The following is a 23,779-nucleotide window of genomic DNA, read 5'->3' on the forward strand; positions in this document are numbered from 1 at the left end:
GGCATTCGAACTGAAGCGGAGCGTAGCAGTGCTTCGAGGGGCTATGGTAAGTAGAGTGATATCTGCAACTACGCAATTGTGGAGTGTTTCTTAGTGAATCTAAGTAGAACTTATTGCCTTGCGGATATATAACGGTTTATGTAACATATTGCAGTATTGGCAGCAATTGAGCGAGATTGTCAAAAGCATAAATTGTATACGATAATATTGTTTGCAGTGGTGAAGGTTTGGGGGCGACAGGCGACGGTATTGTGAATACTTGATTAGAGAGAATCTATTGCTCAAGTGCCAAATTTAAAATAAAAACAAGAAAGAAGTTAGCTTCGGTTTTAAATAGGCGGACGGACAGATAGACAGACATGGTTACATCAACTCAGCTCATTACTCTGTTCCATAATATTGGGTAATCGAAAAAGTCTTTTCGTATTTTGTCAATAGATGTCGTTGTAGTCGTATGTCTCCAGTGCTTCTAATCACCTTGTGTTGTATCATACATATAGTGTTGGAAAAGTGATTTCGTATTATGTCAATAGATGTCGTTGTAGTCGTATATCTCCAGTGCTTCTAATCACCTTGTGTTGTATCATACATATAGTGTTGGAAAAGTGAGATTTTAAGCTTCATTCAACCAAAAAATCGGGGAAGTATAAAAAAGGGAAGAATGCCACGCAAGCCACCAATGAAATTTGGGAAGTTAACGGAGACGATGCTATATCATTTCGTATAGCACAACAATGGTTCGATCCGTTCTGGGAATTTCGATCTGAAAAATGCACCTCGCTCTGGTCGACCTATCGTTGAAAAAGCCGATGAAATTATGGAAAAGATTGACCAGGACCATCACATAAGCGGCCATGACATCGCTAAAGAACTTAACATTCATGATCAAACGGTTTTGAACCATTTAAAGAAGGCTGGCTACAAAAAGAAGCTCGATGTTTGGGTACCACATGAATTGTCTATGAAAAATTTAATGGACCGAATTAACATCTGCGATTCTTTGCTGAAACGAAATGAAATCGAACCATTTCTGAAGCGAATGCTGTTTAGTGGGATTGGAAAGGAACCATCCACTATAAGCTGCTCCAGCCTGGTCGAAAGATTGATTCTACATTTTACCGTCAACAACTGATGAGATTGAAGCAGGGAATCGAAAAAAACGGTTAAAACTGATCAACAGAAAGGTCTTCGTCTTTCATCAGGACAACGCTAGACCACACACATCTTTGATGACTCGTCAAAAACTGGGAGAGCTTGGCTGGGAAGTTTTGATACATCCAACATATAGCCCTGACCGTGCGCCATCGGACTATCACTTGTTTCTTATTCTTCCATTAATTTTTATTATAAATATCTTGTTTCGTTTCCAATGGTTTTCAACCTACTCTGAATTTCTTTCAGTGTTAACATTTTCAATGGCTTCTGCGCTAGTCTATAATATTTCAAAATATTCAATTATTAAGTGACCACTTTCCTGAAGTTTTTCTAAAATTATTAAACGTAAAGAATTTCAAAAAACGAAGCTCAAGTGTTATTATACTTCAATGCTTTTAGTATATTTTCCATTGCGCTACACTTCACGGTCTAACTTCTGGTATTTTCCGCTCGAATTTAACTTTTTGGAATGACGAAATTTGAAGAGATAAAAGCTGGATTTGCATATTTCAGTTTTTACGAATTTCTACTTTCCTGCTTTGCTTCAAATCAGAATAGAATTAACTCAGCTGGCAACCTTTTAAGTAGTTGTGGTTTTCCTCTAATGAATTGCGGATACTGCAAAGCATGTACTTGCCATTTTGTGTATGTGTGTACCTATGTATGTATGTAATGTCGGCATTCATTTGCATGCAAACAAATTTGTTTAATAAATTTGGCAGTTTAAATGGATATTTTAGCATTTCATTAGCAACGAGTCATTTATCATTGTTGATTGAAAGGAAAATTTGAAAAATTAACATTTAGGCCAAATGAGAAGCCACTAAAGAAGAAGGAGAAGGGAAAACACAAACTTTTCACATGCAAAGTGTAGTGTAGGTAAGATGCGATTAGTGAAGTGTATATATTTATTTACAAATATATACATATGTATGCATATACACATACCAATGGTTTAAAATCCTCAAATGGACTGGAATAAATCATTTCGTAAGCAAAATTATATTTCAATGAATATTCTATAAGTCAATACGATTTAAGTGAGTGGAATGCAACTCCGGTAGTTATTATTGTTGCTGTTGATGGATGAGCAAATTCTAAGCATAATAAATGTTGAATATTTTCGAAAATATTCAAATAAACGTAAGGTGAGTTCTCCAGCAACAAGTTTATATTTTCTAAACAAATGAGTGCTTAACAATGCTAGATCACTGGCAAAAGAATTAGTAGCGGATCGAACAAACAACTAGTATAAATCACAAAGGCTGGCATAAGCAAAATGGGATGCGAGCGGTTCATATTTTCTAAACAAATGAGTGAGAGGTTATTTACTTTTCTTATTAGATAATTCAGCAGGGTTATTGCCGCGCAACCCTAGCGAACACAGAATTGGCAAATCGAAGACAGCTTACACGGAACATCTTTATGTCAAGAATGAGAAAAAACTATAAAAGGGCGGAACGGAACTTCGTTATAGTTGGTTCGATTTTTTTAAGACGATTGTAAGCTTGAAATTTTCGTAAGTGTTTAAGTTTTGACCTCCCAAACGCGGGACAGTCAAGAAGGAAGTGTTGAGTTGTTTCTACCTCATCTTTTTCCAAACGGCGGCTGGTTAGATTCCCAACCTTACACCATGGACGCCAATAGGGAATGTTAAAAGCCCCATAGCTAGGGAGAGGCTTGCCTTACTGAGGGCAAAGAGACCACTAGATCTCCCGCGATCAATCTTTGGCCAAAAGGCTTTGGCGACTGCGCAGGTACCGCTGGCCAAGCTTTCGCGAAGCCCAGCTATCCAGTTGTAGAACACAGAAGGATACGGTAGTACCGACACGCTCTTATTCTAGCGATAACGGTTCTAGGGTGCCTTTCCTTGCTAGCTCATCAGCTTTACAATTTGCTGCGATTCCGCTATAGACCGCCACTCATACCAGTGCTATCACACAGACACTCGACGCTATTGATAGCGAGGTTAGGCACTCCTCGACCAACCCTGAAGGCACTGCTATCTGAGTGAATGGTCACTCCTCTAAAGGAAGCCGCACTCGCAACCTCGGCTTGGAAGGTACTGCAATTGTCAGGAAGTCTGAAACTGGAACTGATAGAGAGCTTCCAACAGCAGACCCTCCACCAACTTTGCCCCCAAGCTTTGACCCATCTCTAAAGAAGCTTACTGCCCCTCTCCTCTAATGGCGTCTTCCCACTCATAGCTCCCTCGTCGGTATATGTACAGAGAAGGAGCCACCAGAGTTCGGTTTGGCGACACCATGATCTAGTTGATCCAGTATGCAGTCAAAGTGTGTGAGGATATCCAGGTGTTCAGATACATGTTCTTTTAAGAACCCAGATTCTCTGAGTTTAGGAGCCACTTTCGCGGCCACACACCTTTCGGCGATCTCTACGGGCACTATGTTCAAAATGGCGTTAAGTGCCATGGTTGGAGTGGACCTTAGTGCACCACACATGCTGATGAGTCCCGCCTGTTGAACGCTACCGAGTTTTTTTGCAAGTGTGGTCTTTTCTAGAGCCCTCAACTAAATTAAGACTCCATAGAACATAAGGGGCTTGACTATGGCGTCAAAGAGCCAGAGGACCACTTTCGGGGAGAGGCCCCACCTCCTGCCAATGACTCCTCTACAGCAGTATAGTGCAATCGGTGCCTGTTTTGCTCTCTCTTTGATTACCATGGTAAGTTTCCTCAGTAAACCAGAAAATAGCCTATGCAATTCGCCTAAATTTACAATGAATGAAAATTTTTATTTTTTTTTTAGACCTCTGCCTGTAATTCAACGACAAGCTCTCAGGCTGGCAGTTAATTTATTCATACCTGGAAGTGATTATAATTTTCGGCGTTCTAATGAGAGCAGCGTGCAATTAAATTTGAAACTCTGCGTATTTATTGACTTAATTACCTTACAGAGATGCCAACAATTTCTCATAAAAATGCCGTTCACTAATCAAGCTGATTTTAATCAGTTGGGCATTTAATTCATTGTAAAATTTGCTTCTCTCACCAACATTTACTTTTACCCTTTTTGTGCTTTACGTTATTAGCTAACGCCCAATGCTCCTAGTCAATTTCGTTCATTTATGTAGTGTTCCATGCCGAGTCGGACACCTTGCCAGCTCGTGCTCTGCCGACTATAAATACGAACTCGCAGCAAATGCAAATGCGAAAATTCAGCAGCTTTGTGAAGCACTAGGTGAACACAGCACTACGTCGCTCGGCATAGCATATCTTATGGCTACTTGCATCAGCGTTACGAGCTTTTACAACTACATGCATACATACGGAGCTCGGTAATACTTGCTCGTTAATGCATAAGCCTCAATTTACAAATGAGATGCCATTGGTTTTGTGTTCTCCGCTGCTTTGTACTACTTTTACGCTTGTTGCTGTTGTTGTTGCTACTGCGGTGGCATAATGTGGAAATTTAATTAAGTAAGAGAAAAAAACTCCCGGCAATTAGTCTTGGCGAGGTAACGGTACTCCCGCACTTCGGCTGTCTCCGCACGCACACGCGATTGCACAATAGAATGCTGGCAATGCTGGAAGCTAGCGGAAATTTGTTGCTGAAGAAGCTTAATTTGCCGGGGCGGATTCAGTGAGTCGTACTGCACACATTATAATAGGTTATTTGAATATTCCGCTGGTAGTTGCGGTTAGTGCAGGGGCACTAAATCGAATAGGAATGTAAATTCATGGCAGCGTTTCCATTTTTACGACATGCAGCCTTGTATACCCAAAAATGGCATTTGGAAGAAAATAATGTAGCACATTTAAGCTTTCGGTAGAAGTCTAAAGCTCGTTGGACTTAACTTCTTCAACAAACGAAGAATCCAACTAATTAGAAGCATCTTCGAAAGTTTTGATGGATTTTATGAGAGCTTATTCTTTTCAGAAGCGCGATTAGAGGCTTTGCATGATCAGTACGAAGTCGTAAGAATTCGTAAGTCTAAATCTAAACGCGTTAGGACTTTACTTCTTAGCTAGTGCTGAGTGTTAGCCACGCACTTAAACCGCTCGGTTGCGCTACTCACCATTTTCGATATTTAAATAGAGCACGATGCACATTTTTGGCAAATTTACTTGACCTTGGCCCATAGCGTATGTAATCTCCAAAAAATAAGCCTTCGAAAGCATTTTGGCTCATCCGTTTTATGTTCATGAAATCCTTTCAGTAAATTTGGCAGTGTTTAAGTTTTTTTTTTCGTGCACAATTTTCCCTCCAAAAAGTTTTCACACCGGAAAAGTGCTTTTGCCCCAGACACCTTTTAAAGGAATGAGAGCTTCTTTTGATTCATAGAATTTGAAAAGTAATCAGAATTTTGCCCTTAAGTTTCTATGCCTTTTGGCCACTATAGCAACAATCGCAACCAAAACAGCCACTACAACATAAGCAGCAACAAAGTGTACAACAAAAGTGGTCGCTTGAGTATAGTAGTTGTTGTGGCTTGCTTGGTAAATTGAGAGGGTCTTCATGTGCATATGAGTGCACATCTGTATGTGTGTTTAAGTAAGTGCTAGTAAGCAGTGACTTGAGTTATGAGCGCATAAAAGGCGTTTATCTACAGTGGGGCGCCATAAAAGTGCAACACCTATGTATTTTAATATTCTAATGTATCAGAGCCGTGGAGCCACATGAATTTTAGTATTATGAGTTCAAATTATATCTCTCTACTTGGCATGCTTCGGAGGTCGGCAATAAAAAAGTAGATTTTTTTCATAAACAAGAAAGACGCGAACGTCAGCGGCACCGAAGCTGTAATACCATTCACAACTGCATTTTTTATAGCATAATGGAGTGTAAAGATATCTTGATTTTGATTTTGATAGTCCCATTTATATGGCAGCCATAGGCTGTTGTGGTCCTATTTGAACAATTTCTGCGCAGATTACGTGATTGCCTTAGACAGCAATCCGTGCCAAATTTCGTGAAGATATCTTGTCAAATGAAGAAGCTTTCCATACAAGCACTTGATTCCGATTATTCAGTTTATATGGCAGCTAAATGCTATAGTGATCCGATATCAGCAGTTCCGACAAATTAGCAGTATCTTAGTGAGAAATAAACGTGTGCGAAATTTCTAGTCGATATCTCAGAAACTGAGAGAGTTAGCATGGCTCAATCGACTCAGCTCGCCATGTGTACTTTATAGGGTCTCCAACGTTTGTTTTTGGGTGTTAGAAACTTCGTGGTGAACCCTGAAATCTCGAATCCACATATCTCAATATTTCCTAACGTTAACGGAACTTTTATGGTTCTCTTGTAAATATTCCTACATAATTCTGATATTAGTAAATGTCGTAAGATTCTAGTTTGATTAATTTCGATTGATGGGAATCGTAAATAACGGTAAATTAATATTTTATAATTTGTGAACATTTTTTTTTCAACTTGGTCAACTTAAATATTTCTTAAATTTCTTCTGTGTGGTTTCTGTATTGTTGTTGTTGCGAATGTAAATCGATACTTTATCTGGAAATTAAAATTAAATCGGTCCTTATCAGGAAAGTTTTATTTTTTACGCAGTTGGTAACTCTAGCTTAAATATTTTAGTGTTTTTAGATATTCTAAAATAAGTTTCTCATGTACATTTGATGTATTTCTTTTTTATATATATATGTATATGGAAATATACTAACTTCTTAAACTAGTGGCATTACTTTTAAAAATGTAAAAAAAATTTCAAACTTAATTTTATTCTCCACATAAATTTCAACGAACATTTCTTACTTCAAATTTGTTAACTTCAATTAATATTAAATTTTTTTCATAGAGATGGCAACTCTGTTAATATGTATATGTTTCTTAAATATTTTTGTCAAATACCTCACATTTGATGTGTGTATTTCTTATTTATATTATATATTATAATATTGTTATTTATTTTTATTTTTTTTTAAACGGGTGGCATCTCTTCTAAGTATGCTGAAAATTATAAAGTAAATTCTACTCGCCACACAAGTTTTGCACTGCACTTTTGATAACTTCAATTAATATTAAAAATTTTTTTCATACAGATGGCAACACTGCCAAAATATGTATGTTCCTTCAATGTTTTTGTCAAATGCATCACATTAGTTGTATGTACATAAAAATGTATTTCTTATGTATATGTGGAAATATACATACATACATACATAGATATGTATACATACATACATATGTGAGCAGTTATTTATTTGTTTTTACAGGTGGCATCTTTTTAAGAGTGCTAAAGATTGTAAACTTAATTCTACTCTCCACACAAATTTTGAAATACATTTCTTACATACAGCACATTTGATAACTTCAATTAATAATCAAATATTTTTTTCCGTACAGAAGGCAACTCTGTCAATATATGAACATAATATAAATATTTTGCTCAAATATCTCACATTTGATGTATGAAGGTATTTCTTATTTATATATGGAAATATTGTTATTTGTTTTTTTTTTAACGGGTGGCAACTCTTTTCAGAAAGCTAAAAATGTTTAACATAATTTTACTTTCCAAAAAATTTTAAAGTGTATTTCATTGATAACTTCACTGAATATTAAAGTAATTTTTTTCATACAGTTGGCAACCCTTTCAAAATATTTTTAAAAAATTTGAAATTCTATTTTCTAGAAATAAAATTTTATACAAATTCTTGTTTTTTCTAATGTTTCGTGTTGCATTTATTTTGCGCGCCACAGTGCATGGCATGTGAAATATTATAGTGGCTCTGTAGGTGTGCCTGCGAGAGTGTTGGTCGACTTTTAAACTGCCGTTACCCACACTCACACAACGTAAATCACACAAGCTCATTTTTCAACTCTCCAAAAGCAAAACGAAACCTAAAAGTGTAACCGCCATTCAAGCGAATGGGCTAGAGGTGAAAAGAGCTAAGCGCCTTGTGTTTCTGTGTGCGTGTGTGGGTGGGTATGTTAGAGTCAGGCAACGAGATTTTGATTGCATCGTGGCCAAATGCTAAGCCAGAATTTGCATTAAGTTAGAATAATAGGAAAGTAAGTAAAGCAGCTAAAGGAGCTAACGGAAATGCACACATATGCAAAATACATAAACACACACATGTACAGTTATATGCAACACATGCATTTATACTAGGTATATATGCAATACAACTACTGAAGGCGAAACTGTAGTTGGAACGCGCACATATGTATACTCATACGTGTGTGTGTGTGTGTGTGTGTGTGTGTGTGTGTGAATAGTGGAACTCGCATACACCCAGCCAGCCATTGAGGCGACTAACAAAAGGCCAATGCCATTTTGTAGTTTAGGAAGTTCGCACCGAGCGCATACAAAGTGCAGTCTATTAATTTTTGTTTTGTGCATTTGTATGTGTGTGTGTGTGTTTAGAATGTGCATAAGTGTGTGTTTTGTGCGGCAAGAGGAAATAAAACGGAAACAGCATTCATTTCCGCTTCCGACAAGGACGCTTTAGCTTTTCATTTACATAAAATCACTTACCGACACGCAGACGCGCACACATACACATAAACATATGCATGGGGCTGCATGTAGGCGAGTGTCGTGGGAGGATTCAAATGTATTTGCTTTAATTTATTAGCAACATATTTTTTCGCGTAACTGTCTAGGCTGCTCCCATATATATGCATGTAGGTGTGTCAGATTTGTTGAAAACTTTAAAAATATCTGGGCTGAGAAAGGTTAATGTTTTAAACGGAGAATTCATTGATTTTATTTAAAATTTTTTTTTTAATAAATTCTCCGCAAGTCCTCCGCACTTTATGGGAAACTTGCAAACTTCTTCTAGTTGGAAGCGCGAAGAGACCCTGAGGTCTGTGGGTTTCAGAGCTTCGCGCTGCCTACCTAACATTGGAATTACATAGATTTGGTTGCACTGACTAACCGTCACGCTATACACACATCTACAGGTCCTTTGTAATACCATATGGCGGTTCATAATTAATACGAGCTGAAGTTTACGTCGTGCAGGACGTGGACACGTTGTTCTGATACTTCATCCAGTCCTTTGAACTGCGGTGCTCCTAGATATCTAAGCCAAGGTTAAGCTAAAGCCGGATATTAGCAGAGGGGGCGTCTCTTTCCTGCTTATTTCTCTGGAATTTTTACATGTGTCATCGTTAAAAACAAATATGTTGTGACCTGAGGCTAGCCCAACAATCGTCCTGCAGTCTTTTCGAGACCATATGAGTAGAATGCTGGCGAGTTTTTCTTCTGCTCCCTTGCCTATGATTCTGCATGCCTCTAAGTCATTCCATCTTACTTTGATCCTTCTGTCAGTCCTTTCGCAAATTTCTTTACCTATTATCTTTTATCGGCTGTCTAAACTGGCGTTGAGCAATACCAAAAGCTCCGTCAGGATTGGGAAGGATCTCTCCGAGCCGTTCGATACCAAACGAGGTTTCAGACAAGGCGAATCTCTTTCGTGCGACTTCTTCAATCTACTATTGAAGAAAATAGTTCAAGCTGCAGAGCTAAATAGAGAAGGTGTCTTCTTCTATAAGAGTGTACAGCTGCTCGCGTACGCTGATGATATTGATATCATTGTCCTCAACATCCGCGCTGTTAGTTCTACTTCCTGCAGACTGGATAAAGAAGCGAAGCAGATGAGTCTGGTAGTGAACGAGGCAAGACGAAATATCTCCTGTCACCAAACAAACAGAGATTGTACTCGCGACTAGGCACCCACGTCACAGTTGACAGACATAACTTCGAAGTCGTAGATAATTTCGTCTATCTTGGAACCAGCATCAACACCAACAACAACGTCAGCCTCGAAATCCAACGCAAAATAACTCTTGCTTCGAACTGAGTAGGCAATTGAGAAGTAAACTCCTCTCTCCACGAGCGAATACTAAGCTCTATAAGTCACTCATTATTCACGTCCTGCTGTATGGTTCAGAGTCAGAGACAATAACAACATCTGATGGGTCGACGTTACGAATATTCGAGAGAAAGGTTCTGCGGAAGATTTATAGATCTTTACGCATTGGCCACGACAAAAATCGCATTCGATGGAACGATAAGCTGTACGAGATATACATTGACATTGTAGTTCAGCGAATTAGGTTATGTCGTCCGAATGTTCGAAAACACTCCAGCCCTGAAAGTAGTCGACAAAGTACCTGTCGGGGGAAGCAGAGAAAGAGGAAGACCTCCACTCCTTTGGAAAGACCAAGTGGAGGAGGACCTGGCTTCGCTTGGAATCTCCAATTTGCACCAGGCAGATGGAAAATGAATTTATTTTAGGAATCCTAAACGAAAAAAATCATGCGTTAATCAGGAACATCGACTGCAAAAACAGATCGTTTCGGTAAGAAGACAATGTTCTGAATTTGGTGGTATCAGGTGTGGTATATCATGAGCCTCTAAAACCTCGTCAAACTGTTAATACTAAGCATTACTGACAACAAATGATCAATTTGAACCATGCATTGTTTGAAAAACGACCAGAATGGGCCAAAAGGCAGGACAAAGTAATTTTAGTGATTTTGTTACGCGATAGTGCAGCTGCACACAAAATAAAATCGGTTCAGGATACAATCAAAGTTCTTGGCTGTGACCTGCCGTATTCACCAGACTCGGTCCCTTCCGATTACCATTTGTTGTCATCGATGGGACACGCATTGGTTGAGCAGCACTTCGATGCCCACGCAGAAGTCGAAAATTGGGTGCCTGATTGTCTTGTTTCGGAAGACGACCATTGCTATTGGCATGGTCTCCACAAATTGTCAGAAAAGTGGTGAAAATGTGCCAAAAGCATTGGTCAATATTTTAAATAATTTGTTTTTTTACTTTCTTATTCAAAATTAGTATTTCATTATCAGAAAAAAACATTAATTTCATAGTGGCATAAATGATCTTCGTGACGAACTGAGTCGATTGTGTCATATCCGATTGTTTGCTTATCTGTCTTTATATACGTGAGTCAGCCCTCAGTTTTTGAGCTATCGACTTTGCACAGATTATATTCTCTCCAAAAAGTTGATCATTTATCGATATCGCCGATATCGGACATGCTTCAAATCAAGTTCTTGTATGGAAAACTTTTTTGATTGACAACATGTCCTCAGGAAATGTGGCATGGATATTGTTCAAGGTAAGCTTTTAATATATTGTTCAAATCGGTATATCGCTGGTAATCAATTTTATCATTGAAAATATAGACACAAAGGTTATAAAAGATTTTTTTCCTTTTTTAAGGAACTTTAGGGCAAGCCAAAAACAACCGAAATTTTGCGAAAAACTCATTTTTTACTAAAACACTGCCAATTTATCAGCTTTTGGTTTTCTTTCGGCAGTATGCCATATCTTTTAGACAATATTTCCTCCTAAAAGAAACCTCTCTATTTTTTTAGGTTTCATTCAAAAAGATGGCAGTGATTCGATCTTATTTATCAACGTCTTTTCGTTTTTTTAAGCGATCGTATTTTTTACATTTCTTTAAGCTCTTTTTGAGCGATATATTGTCAGAACAAACCTTTTTTACGACCAGGTGACATAATTGCTTGGGAGAAAATTCTATCTGAAGGTATGTTATATATTTTTTCAGTTCACGTACGGCATCGATGTTTTCCACACGGCTGTTTTTGGACAACGGAACTTCTTTAGCGTCATAAACATGTACCAGTTTTCACAGTGCTGTAGGATGGTCCTTCATAGCCATACAAAGATTTTAGTTCATCGATGCACTCTTGTCGTGATAATCCACGTCGAAAGTTGTGAAAAATGATCGCACGAAAATGTTCACAATATCAAACTTTCCAATGGAAATGTCAGATTGCACCTGGCAACACTTAGTGTTGCCCTAGGCCAGAATATATACAGCAGCCCTCGTAATAGTATGCGCCGCGTTTATTTGTTTGCCTACAAAATAACGTTAACGAACAGTATTATAATTTATTATTCTCCTACAATGGGCCCACTGTGCACGTGCCGAATCTCGCTTACTTGCGGTTAACCAATATGGCGACACTGGCATTACATATGGTGCGTATATCCGGCACAGCGAGCACAAAAGGCCATAAACTTGGGCAACTACTGTTACACGAAATATACGATAGTATTTCCATAAATTACATACACACACCCACATATTTAAATGCACTTACACAAAGACAAACGTTATTAATGTGTGTTTTACTTGGCTGCCATGTGACGCTGCTTACTCCCAAGTTGCACGCAAAGCTACTATTCAAAACAAAATCAAGTTATGAACAACAACAACCATAAAAACCAAAATAAAATGTGAGAAAGATGGCAAAAATTGTACAGTTTCAAATTTCGAGGTTACAGCTCCACCTTGGCCCTTAGCTGTAAGCACACGACGCTTGAGGGTCGCTACCAGTGCAGCTGCGGTCGTAGCCATTGTTAATTGTTGTTGTTGTTGTTATGTGCCGTTACAAGGCCGATATGCAACACGAAGCGAGCCGCTGCTTGCCGGATGCAATACATCTTGGGAGTTGCCATTGTTACTGTAATGATATTACTGGCAAAAGCCCAGACGGCACAAGTTTTGCCGGCTGCTCGGTATACAGTATATTGTTTAAAGTTATTTTTAATAACTGTAATGATATATGGATATGCATATAAACTTAATTAAGATACTTAAATGCATAAGATTTCAAGAGGGTGGAATATTTTCATATAATCAGCTGCTTTAAAAAATAGTGGAATATTGCCTAGAAGTATATCTCTGCCTTACTTGTAACTTTGGAAATGCCAAGAGTAAATTTCACACAAGAAATGCCCTGAAAAACGCTGGTACCGTTTTCAACTATTCCAATAGTAAACCTCTTCTTCTTCTTTACTGGCGTAGACACCGCTTACGCGGTTATAGCCGAGTTTACAACGGCGCGTCCGTCGTTTTTTCTTTTCACCATTCCGCCAATTCAAGATGCCCAGTGCAGCCAGGCCCTTCTCCACCTGATCTCTCCAACGGAGTGGAGATCTTCCTCTTTCTCTGCTTCCGCCGGCGGGTACTGTGTCGAATCCTTTCAGAGTTGAAGGGTTTTTATCCATACGGGCGACATGACCTAGCCAGTGTAGCCGCTGTCCTTTAACTCGCTGAACTACTTGTACGTCAGTCTCGTCGTATATCTCGTACAGCTCGTTGTTCCATCGAATGCGAATTTCGCTGTTGGCAATGCGAAAAGGACCATAAATCTTTCGCAGAACCTTTCTCTCGAAAACTCGCATCGCCGACTCATCAGATGTTGTCAAGTCTCTGTACCATATAGTAGGACGCTGATAATGAACGACTTATAGAATTTGGTCTTTGCCCGAAGCAGCACCTAGTGGCAAGAGTTATTCTGTGCTGGATTTCGAGGCTGGCATTGCTGTTGCTGTTAATACTGGTTCCAAGATAGACGAAATTATCTACGACTTCGAAGTTATGTCTGTCAACTGTGACGTGGGAGCCATGTCGCGAGTTTGACGACTGTTTGTTTGATGGCAGGATATATTTCGTCTTGCCCTCGTTCACTACCAGACTCATTTGCTTCGCTTCCTTATCCATTCTGGAAAAAGCAGAACTAACAGCGCGGATGTTGAGGTCAATGATATCAATATCATCAGCGTACGCGAGCAGCTGTACATCCTTATAGAAGAAGATACCTTCTCTATTTATTTCAGCAGCTCGAATTATTCTCTTCAATAATAGATTGAAGAAGTCGCACGAAAGAGAGTCGCCTTGTCTGAAACCTCGTTTGGTATCAAACGGCTCGGAGAGGTCCTTCCCGATCCTAACGGAGCTTTTGGTATTGCTCAACGTCAGTTTACACAGCCGTATTAGTTTTGATTGAAGTTTCTTATGAATATCTCAAAAACTGGGGAACTACTTCGTGTATGTAGAGCCAGACGGACGGAGGACATGACTAAATCGACTCGCCACGCTGATCATCTTTATATATCTAGGTCTTTAACTTTCCTACTTTCCCCTCGAATCGTTCCAAACTTCGTGGCAAACTTAGTTCAAGCTATAGAAGAAGAAGTTGACTAGTCTAAACATAATAAAGTTTGCGTAAAATTCAGCAATTATTGAAAAACAATTTAACATTCAAAGCAATACTAATCAAGCCCGCCCGATGAAATGCAAATATGTAAGTGGCAACACTTGTGACAGCTGACAAGCGTACCTTCTTCTTTATACGGCCTTATGGCGCTCTTTCTTTGTTATAGAACTGTCATGTACTTACATTTGTGCATATGTGTATTTCAATGATACTCTCTCTTCCTTCATTCTTTGAGGTTTCAAGGTATTTACGTTTCAATTTTATTGCTTTTGTGGTTTGTCTTCTATTCTGCAATTCAATTACTTCTTTGGAGATGCTACTTCTAGTAAGAAGACATTAAAATGTACCGTTATATATGCCTTTTAACTTGAATATGCTATAGCCTGCGTAGCGTTGCCACAATATTTGCTTGTACAGATATATGAACATATATACAATATAGATGTGTGTTCATTAGGGTGATACAAAATTATTAAAAAACTAGTAAATTTTGAAATATAAACAAAAAAAATTACACTTTAGATAATTTAGTATCACCCTAATGTACAAACATCTATGTGTCATATATGTTATTTTCAATGTTAAAGTTTTTCTTTAAATTCTATTAAGAAAATAAAATTTAAAAAATCGATTTTTCAAAAATTCTAACTGACTAAGGGGTTATATACCTTAAAATGAACTATTTATTATTTCGTCTTATATTTAAATTTCAAACCTTAAAAATACAACAACTCACATATCAACTCAGTTTTCATATATAGTATTCGGGGTTATGGTTTACCGCAACTTTCATGCAACACACCCCACTCCTCTTCAAGCGTAAACAAAACTTTCATATGAAATAGTATTCAACTATTCGATTTTAGGAAATTCGTGACAAATATTTGTTTCGCGCATTTCTATACCACCCTAATGTAATTTCAGTTTTCAATTTTTCTACGCTTTTCTCATATTTTATTGTTGTTCTTTTAGCACACGTTTCACTTTGTCACTTACTATTGTTGAAGTATTATAAATAGCTTTCTTCTGGCCTGACAATGCGTTATCAGTTTCATGAATTTATTATGGCTCTGTTTACATTTGTGTATATAGACTTGCCTGCGTAAAGACATCAACGTAGATTGTTGTAAGACCACAACAAAATGGCACATCCATATGACTATAGTCATATCTTTACATTATAAATGCCAGTTTGCATTAGAATTGTGGTTTTACCACTCGCATACTCACACACACATATACATAAATAACGAAATTGTGACAAAAAAGCAACCGGAAATTAAATTTAATTAAAATTTCCAAGTAAATATTATTTCAAAAATATATATTTTACTAAGTTGGTACGACTTTACTTAATTACTATGCCAAATATGAGCGCGATCTGTCCAGCAGTTTGCTTACAGCAGCTGCTCAAGTCGGTACACCTCGGTGGTGCGTTGCGACTTTGCAATGGATAAAATATCGCACAAAGAATTTGTCTCAAATTTTTTATTCCAACCAAATGTCATGTGCAGAATCATTGCGAATGTTGGAAAAGGCTTACGGTAATTCAGTTTTATCGAATACATAAGGCTACGAGTGGTACAAAGCCTTCAAAGACGGTCGAGATCTCCACCATTTTAGACATACCTCGTTCTGGACGATCTTCGACTTCTTCAACTGATGAAAATCTAAAAAGTTGAAGAATATGCTACTTGAAAATCGTCAGACAAGTGTTAGAGATATGACAAAAGAGCTTAAAATCTCTCGCGTGTCCGTTCGAATGTTTTCGGCAAATATTTTGGATATGAAACACGTTCTTGCTTAACTTGTCTCGATAAAGCTGAAATTTTTTGAAAAACCGTACCGTAAACAGGTCTCTTTGGACATGCTTGATCATTCGAATTCGGATTCCACAGTTATGGAGAGCATTATAACTGTCGATGAGACATGGGTTTATGAGTTTGATAAGGAAACATGTCAAAAATCATAGGAATGGAGGAAAAAACGAGCCAAAACCAAAAAAAATCGCCAAAGCTGCTCAATAATCAAGATGATCTCATCATTTTTTTTTCGATATTCGTGGTTTGGTGCATGATAAATTTGTTCGGGAGGTACAGACGGCGTTTGCGTGAGAACATTCGTCGAAAACGGCCAGAATTGTAGAAAAATACTTGAATTGTACACGATGATAAGGCACCATCGCATCGAGCCACAATTGTGACCAAATTTAAAGCCCAAAAAACGCAATGAAAACCATCGATCAACCACCGTAATCACCAGATTCGGCTCCGTGTGACTTTTTCTTGTTCTCCAAACTGAAATTGCTGTCTCGTGGAACCCGTTTGCAGTCGATCGATAGATAAAACAAAACTCTCGCTGAAGAACCTGAAGGTAATCCCAAAAAGTTCTTATGAAATGTGTTTCGTGGACTAGAAAAATCGTTGGCATAAGTCTATTACCTTTGGTGGGGATTACTTTGAAGGCGACAAAATAACTTTTGATGAATAATTAAATATTTTACGTTTTTTTTACAATTTCCGTGTACTTTTTTGTCACAATTTATTATATGTTCACACACATATATTATAAGTTCACACACACATATATATAATACACACACATCCTTACAAATACGTTGCATGGAGCCGGAGTCAGGCGCGTGAATTGGGTTTATCGCACAAGACAAGGTTGACAGGCGTTGTCACTTTACAGTCAGCTGCGTGTCGAGTAGGGTTTCCTTTAAAGAATATGCACTCGTGTTAGAGGGCTTAGCGGAAAGGGCTAATACGAGATATTTACTGTATTTGCTTTGTGTAATTGAACCATTTATTTATATGCTTGCTGGAAATAATATTGTATTTCTGTAGAGACTGATCTCTTTATTGTTGTACGACTGTTTCTCGGGTATACGACTTCTACTTTCTTATATCCCCATCTATTTAGGAACCAAATTGATAATTAATAAATATTTGTCCTCTGTAAATTTTTACATCTCCACTTGTATTTGAGCCCTGCTCTCTTGTCGTAAAATGATCATGTGAAAGCATGAGTAAAGTTTATGTCAATGGAAATGTTTAAAGAGCTAAAAAATTTAAATTTGGTTCTACCTTCAAATAAATAACTCTTTAGACTTACCAAATAGCAGGAAACTTCACTTTAATTACTGTTTCTAAAGAGATGTTTCATCGATGGTGTCCGGTAAGCACTAAGCCGTTGCAGTAAATGCATAGAAAACCCCTTGTGTTGCTAAAAAGAGAAAAGTTTAAAAAGGAAAAATTAATTTAATTTGAAAATTAGAATAAAAATATCCTATTCAATAACCCTATCAATCAGTTCCACAATCAAGTACTTGAGAGGGATTATAATGAATTTTCTCTAACTAATTTCCTCGATAAAAAAATATTGATGAATCACAAATTAATTGTCGGAGATTTAAAAAAAAGATGCAAGAGATACATTTTTTTCAAATGTCATTTTAAAAATGTTTGGATAACACTCCCTAAATGTGAACACTCAATTATTTAAACATTTAAAATATTGGAATTTCTTTTTACTATACTTTCCACCGCTCTTACTCTCGCTCTCTCCATCAGTTCTTCCGTTATGGGGCAACAAATGATTGGTAATTAGATTATGTCACAAGCAGCACTTCAACGCTGCTTGGCTGGTAATATAGGGTGGTACAGTTGGATGCGCGTTTCAGAGAAGAATAACGTATTTTTTTTGTTTTAAGTAGGGGGAAGCATCAAAAGCCGGTGTGTGGAACCTTAAACCTTACTTACTCCCCACTCCAGACTCTCGCACGGCACCAACTGATTAAGTATTACTTCATGGGAGTGATAAGACATTTATGTCTCCTCTATGGCACGGACTAACGGATGCCTACTCTGCTTCAAAAAAATACTTGATCAGAGTCTTCAAAGCATTTTGCAGACGTCGGACAATTCGGACTAATGTCGTGCTCGAATCTGTAGAGGTAACTTCTAAAGCATCCATGTCCACTTTGTATTTGGGTTATGTGGAAATCCCAATATCATCACTTGATATTGTTCGGAAAGCACTGATAACTCTCAGTGCCGACAGCCTGTGTCTCCCTGTGCTTATTTGTCTTTAGCGGGGCCAAACTCTCTTTAAAACCTAGCGCCTGAATCCACACCGATCTCATAACCTTTGCGAGTAAAACACGCCGGCTGGAACGCACGCACCCTTTATTGTCATCCTTCTTGGCGTTCAGAATTTTATTCGTTTTTCCTGCAGTGTTTTCTAGGTGAATAGGTCCTGTGAATGAATCTCGCACTCCCCTATGGTGAGAGATATACTTTCCTTTACTTTTCTAGTACTAATGAGCAAGACTTTTGTGTTTTGTTTAACCAGTTTTAAACTCTTTGAAGAGAACCATTGGCGCAGACCGTGGATGCACTCATTGCCTTTGCTCTGGAGGTGTTCTAAGTTTGTTTCTGTTTAGCCACTGCTACCACAATAAGGCCGTCTGCGTATGCAATTAATTTAACGGCTTTGGGTTGGTGTCTCCTTAGCTCTCCCTTATACATTAGGTTCCATAGAAGGGAGCCTAGTACCAAGCCTTACAGTACTCCACTTGAAATAAGAAGAATAATAATATATAATGGTTTAAACGTATCTAAAAGGTATGCTATATTTGATGTCAGGGCTTGAATTCGTTGAATTGAAAATTGCTGGTCTACGCTTTCCTCAAAATCCTCAAAAAAATGTTGGAGTAGCAATAACAAACTTTTTCCGCAGATATTGCGCCAAAAATTGAGGAGCGGCGAATCGAAAACAATAGCTGGTATAAATGGTATAAACTGGTATAAAAAATAGAAACAGAATAGCGTGCTGTAAAATCACTTCGAATAGATACTCACTAACTTTTTTGTGGAGAGTTTTATCAGGTATTTTATTTTTTTATTTTAGGAAGATGATTTTATTTAAATAAAGCTGCAATGTAAAACTGTAAAAAATTGCATTTGAACCAACCGCTACGCATCGATATATTTACATACATGTATGCTTCCAACTATGCATGCCAGTCGCCTGAGATCAGCACTGGCTAAATGTCCACTAAACGGCATTTTAATTTCCGTTTGCTTTCGACCGCAACAAGGGAGCTGGAAAATTAGCCATATCAGGGATCAGCGCATTTTTGTTATGCACAAGCGAGAGCAGGCGGTAGTGATGTTATTACTTGAATATACCAGCTGTCTAACTAATTGACCAACACACACACAGACACATACATACATATATGTACACAGGAAGTCGCTTAAGCTGGCTGACGCGACGGGATCCGCGTCATTGATGATGACTAGTTGTTTCAGGCATGCAATTTGAAACTTGCCACATGTCAGCGACACACAGGAGTAACGATGTTTTGTCGCCCTACTATAGGGACGCAGCGCGCGTATAATTCCATTGAGGCGCTCGGCACAATGATGGAGCAGGGATAAAGCACAGCTGCAGCAAGGCAAAACGTGGCGTTGTCGGGCTAAGTTGTTGCTCGTGTGTTGCATGCAGCGTTGGAGTTGGCTGAAATGCGGAAAATTAACACGCTTAACTGCGCTTAGGCGCAATGACTGACAACCGCTCGGCGATAAAGAGGCAAATTACCAATGTTTACCGCAGGCCACAGACCAGCCGCAATGCGGCCCAAACTACTACGTTATGGGCGGGCGCATTAGGGTGCGCAAATGCACTTAAATGTATGTGTGTGTGCGTGTGCTTATTTATGAGCTGTTGGTTGAGTACTAAATTGCAGTGCGCGTGAGTGGTTGTAAAGTGTTTTGTACCAAATCGCATAAACATTACATATATTTATATATACATATGTATGAATGTGTGTGCTTGTGTATGTGTGTGTATATATTTGACTATGATTGGTGCCTGCGAAAACTTTGCAGTTAGTTTTATCTAGGCGATTGTTTGGCGCGCATTCTGCTCGCTGGTCGCTCAACCATGTCAGCCGATTGTAAATTCCACTCACACACTCAAAACTATGTTTGCGTATGTGGGTTTGTGTGTGAATGCACTTTGGAGCGACTCTGCTAGGAGTAACCGTGAAGTCTGCTCTGCGCTTCGATGTCTGTTAAATGCTGGTTGCCTAGCGGATTTTATAATTGGTCCTGACACGCACCGATTTCATTGCTTTCCTTCGCGTTGCATAATCGTCGGAGCGCAGAATATGAGCTAACGATGTGTTAGTTTCCAGTTTTGCCGACGTCAATTGTTGGTTTTTCTGTTTTTGTTGCAGCAGCGACGTGGTGAAATTAGTTTTAGTGTCACATTCCAATGTTTGCAGTGGTATTTATGGGTAGATGCACCGCCGTTAGAAGGGTTTGCAGCATGAAGAGTGAGCTTAGCGAGACGACTAACTTTTGTTTTCATTAGAGTTAGCAGAAAGGCTGGTTGACGTAATAATGAGCAAATTTCATGGACTGACAAGTCAAATGAAAAGTCCCCGATCTGACACATAGTTCGTGCTACTAAAATTAAATCCATAAGATTTTTCTTCTTCTTCTTAATTGGCGTAGACACCGCTTACGCGATTATAGCCGAGTTAACAACAGCGCGCCAGTCGTTTCTTCTTTTCGCTACGTGGCGCCAATTGGATATTCCAAGTGAAGCCAGGTCCTTCTCCACTTGGTCCTTCCAGCGGAGTGGAGGTCTTCCTCTTCCTCTGCTTCCCCGGCGGGTACTGCGTCGAATACTTTCAGAGCTGGAGTGTTTTCGTCCATCATGATCTAGCCAGCGTAGCCGATGTCTTTTAATTCGCTGAACTATGTCGATCTCGTCGTATATCTCGTACAGCTCATCGTTCCATCGAATGCGGTATTCGCCGTGGCTAACGCGCAAAGGACCATAAATCTTTCGCAGAACTTTTCTCTCGAAAACTCGCAACGTCGACTCATCCGTTGTTGACATCGTTCAAGACTCTGCACCATATAGCAGGACGGGAATTATGAGTGACTTATAGAGTTTGGTTTTTGTTTGTCGAGAGAGGACTTTGCTTCTCAATTGCCTACTCAGTCCGAAGTAACACCTGTTGGCAAGACATATTCTGCGTTGGATTTCTAGGCTGACATTGTTGGTGGTGTTTACGCTGGTTCCAAGATAGACGAAATTATCTACAACTTCAAAGTTATGACTGTCAACAGTGACGTGAGTGCCAAGTCGCGAGTGCGACGACTGTTTGTTTGATGACATGAGATATTTAGTCTTGCCCTCGTTCACTACCAGACCCATTTTCTTCGCTTCCTTATCCAGTCTGGAGAAGCCAGATCTAGCGGCGCGGGTTTTAAGCCAATGATATCAATGTTTTTGTGCATGCGCCAGCAGCTGTACACTCTTATAGAAGATGGTACCTTCTCTGTTTAGTTCTGCAGCTCGTACTATTTTCTCCAGAAGCAGGTTGGAGAAGTCGCACGATAGGGAGTCGCCTTGTCTGAAACCTCGTTTGGTATCGAACGGCTCGGAGAGGTCCTTCCCGATCCTGACGGAGCTTTTGGTGTTGCTCAACGTCAGTTTACACAGCCGTATTAGTTTTGCGGGGATACCAAATTCAGACATCGCGGCATAAAGGCAGCTCCTTTTCGTGCTGTCGAAAGCAGCTTTGAAATCGACGAAGAGGTGGTGTGTGTCGATTCTCCTTTCACGGGTCTTTTCCAAGATTTGGCGCATGGTGAATATCTGGTCGGTTGTTGATTTGCCAGGTCTAAAGCCACACTGATAAGGTCCAATCAGTTTGTTGACGGTGGGCTTTAATCTTTCACACAATATGCTCGATAGAACCTTATATGCGATGTTGAGGAGGTTAATCCCACGGTAGTTGGCGCAGATTGTGGGGTCTCCTTTTTTATGGATTGGGCATAGCACACTTAAATTCCAATCGTTAGGCATGCTTTCGTCCAACCATATTTTACAAAGAAGCTGATGCATGCACCTTATCAGTTCTTCGCCGCCGTGTTTGAATAGCTCGGCCGGCAATCCGTCGGCCCCTGACGCTTTGTTGTTCTTCAGGCGGGCAATTGCTATTTTTAGTTAGCCCTAATCTTCAAAAGAAGAAATGCAAAAAATATAGTTTAATCAAAACCTTGGCTTGAGGACGAGTTTGCGGACACTATTGTACGAAAATTAACCAAAGGATTAGTATGCTAAGTTCAGACGCGGTGAAATGAGCTCCGAAAATGGCGAATGCAGTGGATGACCAAAAGAGTTGTAACCGACGAGAATATCAAAATAGGCTACAAAATAGTTTTGGATGGTCGTAAAGTAAAGTTGTTCAAGATAGCAGGTGCTCTAGAGATATCGACTGAACGTGTACATCATATCATTCACGCATGTTTGGGTATGAGAAAGCTCTGTGCAAAGTGGGTGCCACGCAACCAACGACGAGTAAATGATTCGGAGCAGTCTTCGAAAATGTGCAAGTGTAATAAACCCGAATTTTGCAACGATATGTGACAATAGGTGAAACATGGATCCATCATTTTCCTCCGATGTCCAATCGACAGTCATTCGAATGGACTGACACGATTAACACTCCCCAAAGCGTGGAAAACCGTAACAGTAGGCTGGAAAGATTATGGTGACAGTATTTTGGAATGTAGAGAGGCGGTCTGCTTGAAGCGGAGTCGCTCCCTAGGAGGTGGACGACGCCATTTACAATTTCACCGACAACCTCTCAGTGAAAGATATACTTGTAGTCAAACCACGACCCATTGCAGACGAAGAACTCAAGTTCGAGAATCTATAATGACCTTTGAACAATTTTATTATAGATACTGTGGCAGGTTAAAGTCCTACTTTTTCAGAATAAAGCCCGACATATCAAATATATGTCCATCGTGCAATGAGTACCCGTATGACCATAACCACCCTTAACATGCCTAGCGAACCCATCTAACGCCCTTTTCAGTATGGTCCTTCCCCATCAAAACAGCACGTTTATGGGCCTACCGTTAGATGAGTTCGGTGACAACCAACCTGAACCTTACCAACCAATGGGAATAAGATAACAGTTACAACAACAACACTAAGTTATATTTATTAACTCGGCCTACTATGCCAGACGAAATGTAAACTTTGTCTTAAGGCGAAGAGGAAATCTGATACTAAGAAGCTGGCAGCTTTGATTGAAAAACAGACAAATCTTCGGAATGTCCCTCGCCTTCAAATAGCAGAAGATCAGCTAGACGTTTTTGGTTAGGTTATCAAGAGTTTAGTCCACCTGCTACCTCTCGAAAGCTACTATCGAAGTTATAACCTCGTTTGTTCGCATAGTGGCAAATAACAAATTCAGAGAAAAGTTGAGTAGTACCGTTGCTAATAACATTAATACAAGTCTGAAAACCGCTTGTGATCATCAAAGTATTAAAACTCGGATTGTATCGCCGGTTTAACTAGTTTAAAAGTTGGTCAGATCTTCTAAGACAATGGCGTACTTCACAATTTAAGTCTTCAAACTCTCGTCCTTCTGAAAAGTAACTTGATACCTCTCAGATCCGGCCAGTGAAAACTAATACAAATAACATCATTTGTTATATTTATTTTATGAAGTAACTTGAGCTAGTCTGCGAGTCAACTTTTGAGTTGAAATTTGTTATCCATGTCACATAACCTCTTGACTTTAGCAGTAG

General features: G+C 39.1%; 1 protein-coding gene across 4 annotated transcripts in view; it reads right to left on the reverse strand.

Moving 5' to 3' along the window:
* The window catches only part of LOC126754229 (leucine-rich repeat-containing protein 15), a 155,767-nt gene that overhangs the window by 49,168 nt on the left and 82,820 nt on the right, over positions 1 to 23,779 (reverse strand). For all 4 annotated transcript variants that reach the window (XM_050466226.1, XM_050466209.1, XM_050466236.1 and 1 more), the window contains one exon: positions 17,265 to 17,375. The gene's annotated coding sequence lies outside the window, so the exon portion shown is untranslated. The remainder of the gene's footprint in view (positions 1 to 17,264; positions 17,376 to 23,779) is intronic.

The sequence above is a fragment of the Bactrocera neohumeralis genome, chromosome 2, assembly GCF_024586455.1.
Source record: "Bactrocera neohumeralis isolate Rockhampton chromosome 2, APGP_CSIRO_Bneo_wtdbg2-racon-allhic-juicebox.fasta_v2, whole genome shotgun sequence".
NCBI lineage: Eukaryota > Metazoa > Arthropoda > Insecta > Diptera > Tephritidae > Bactrocera > Bactrocera neohumeralis.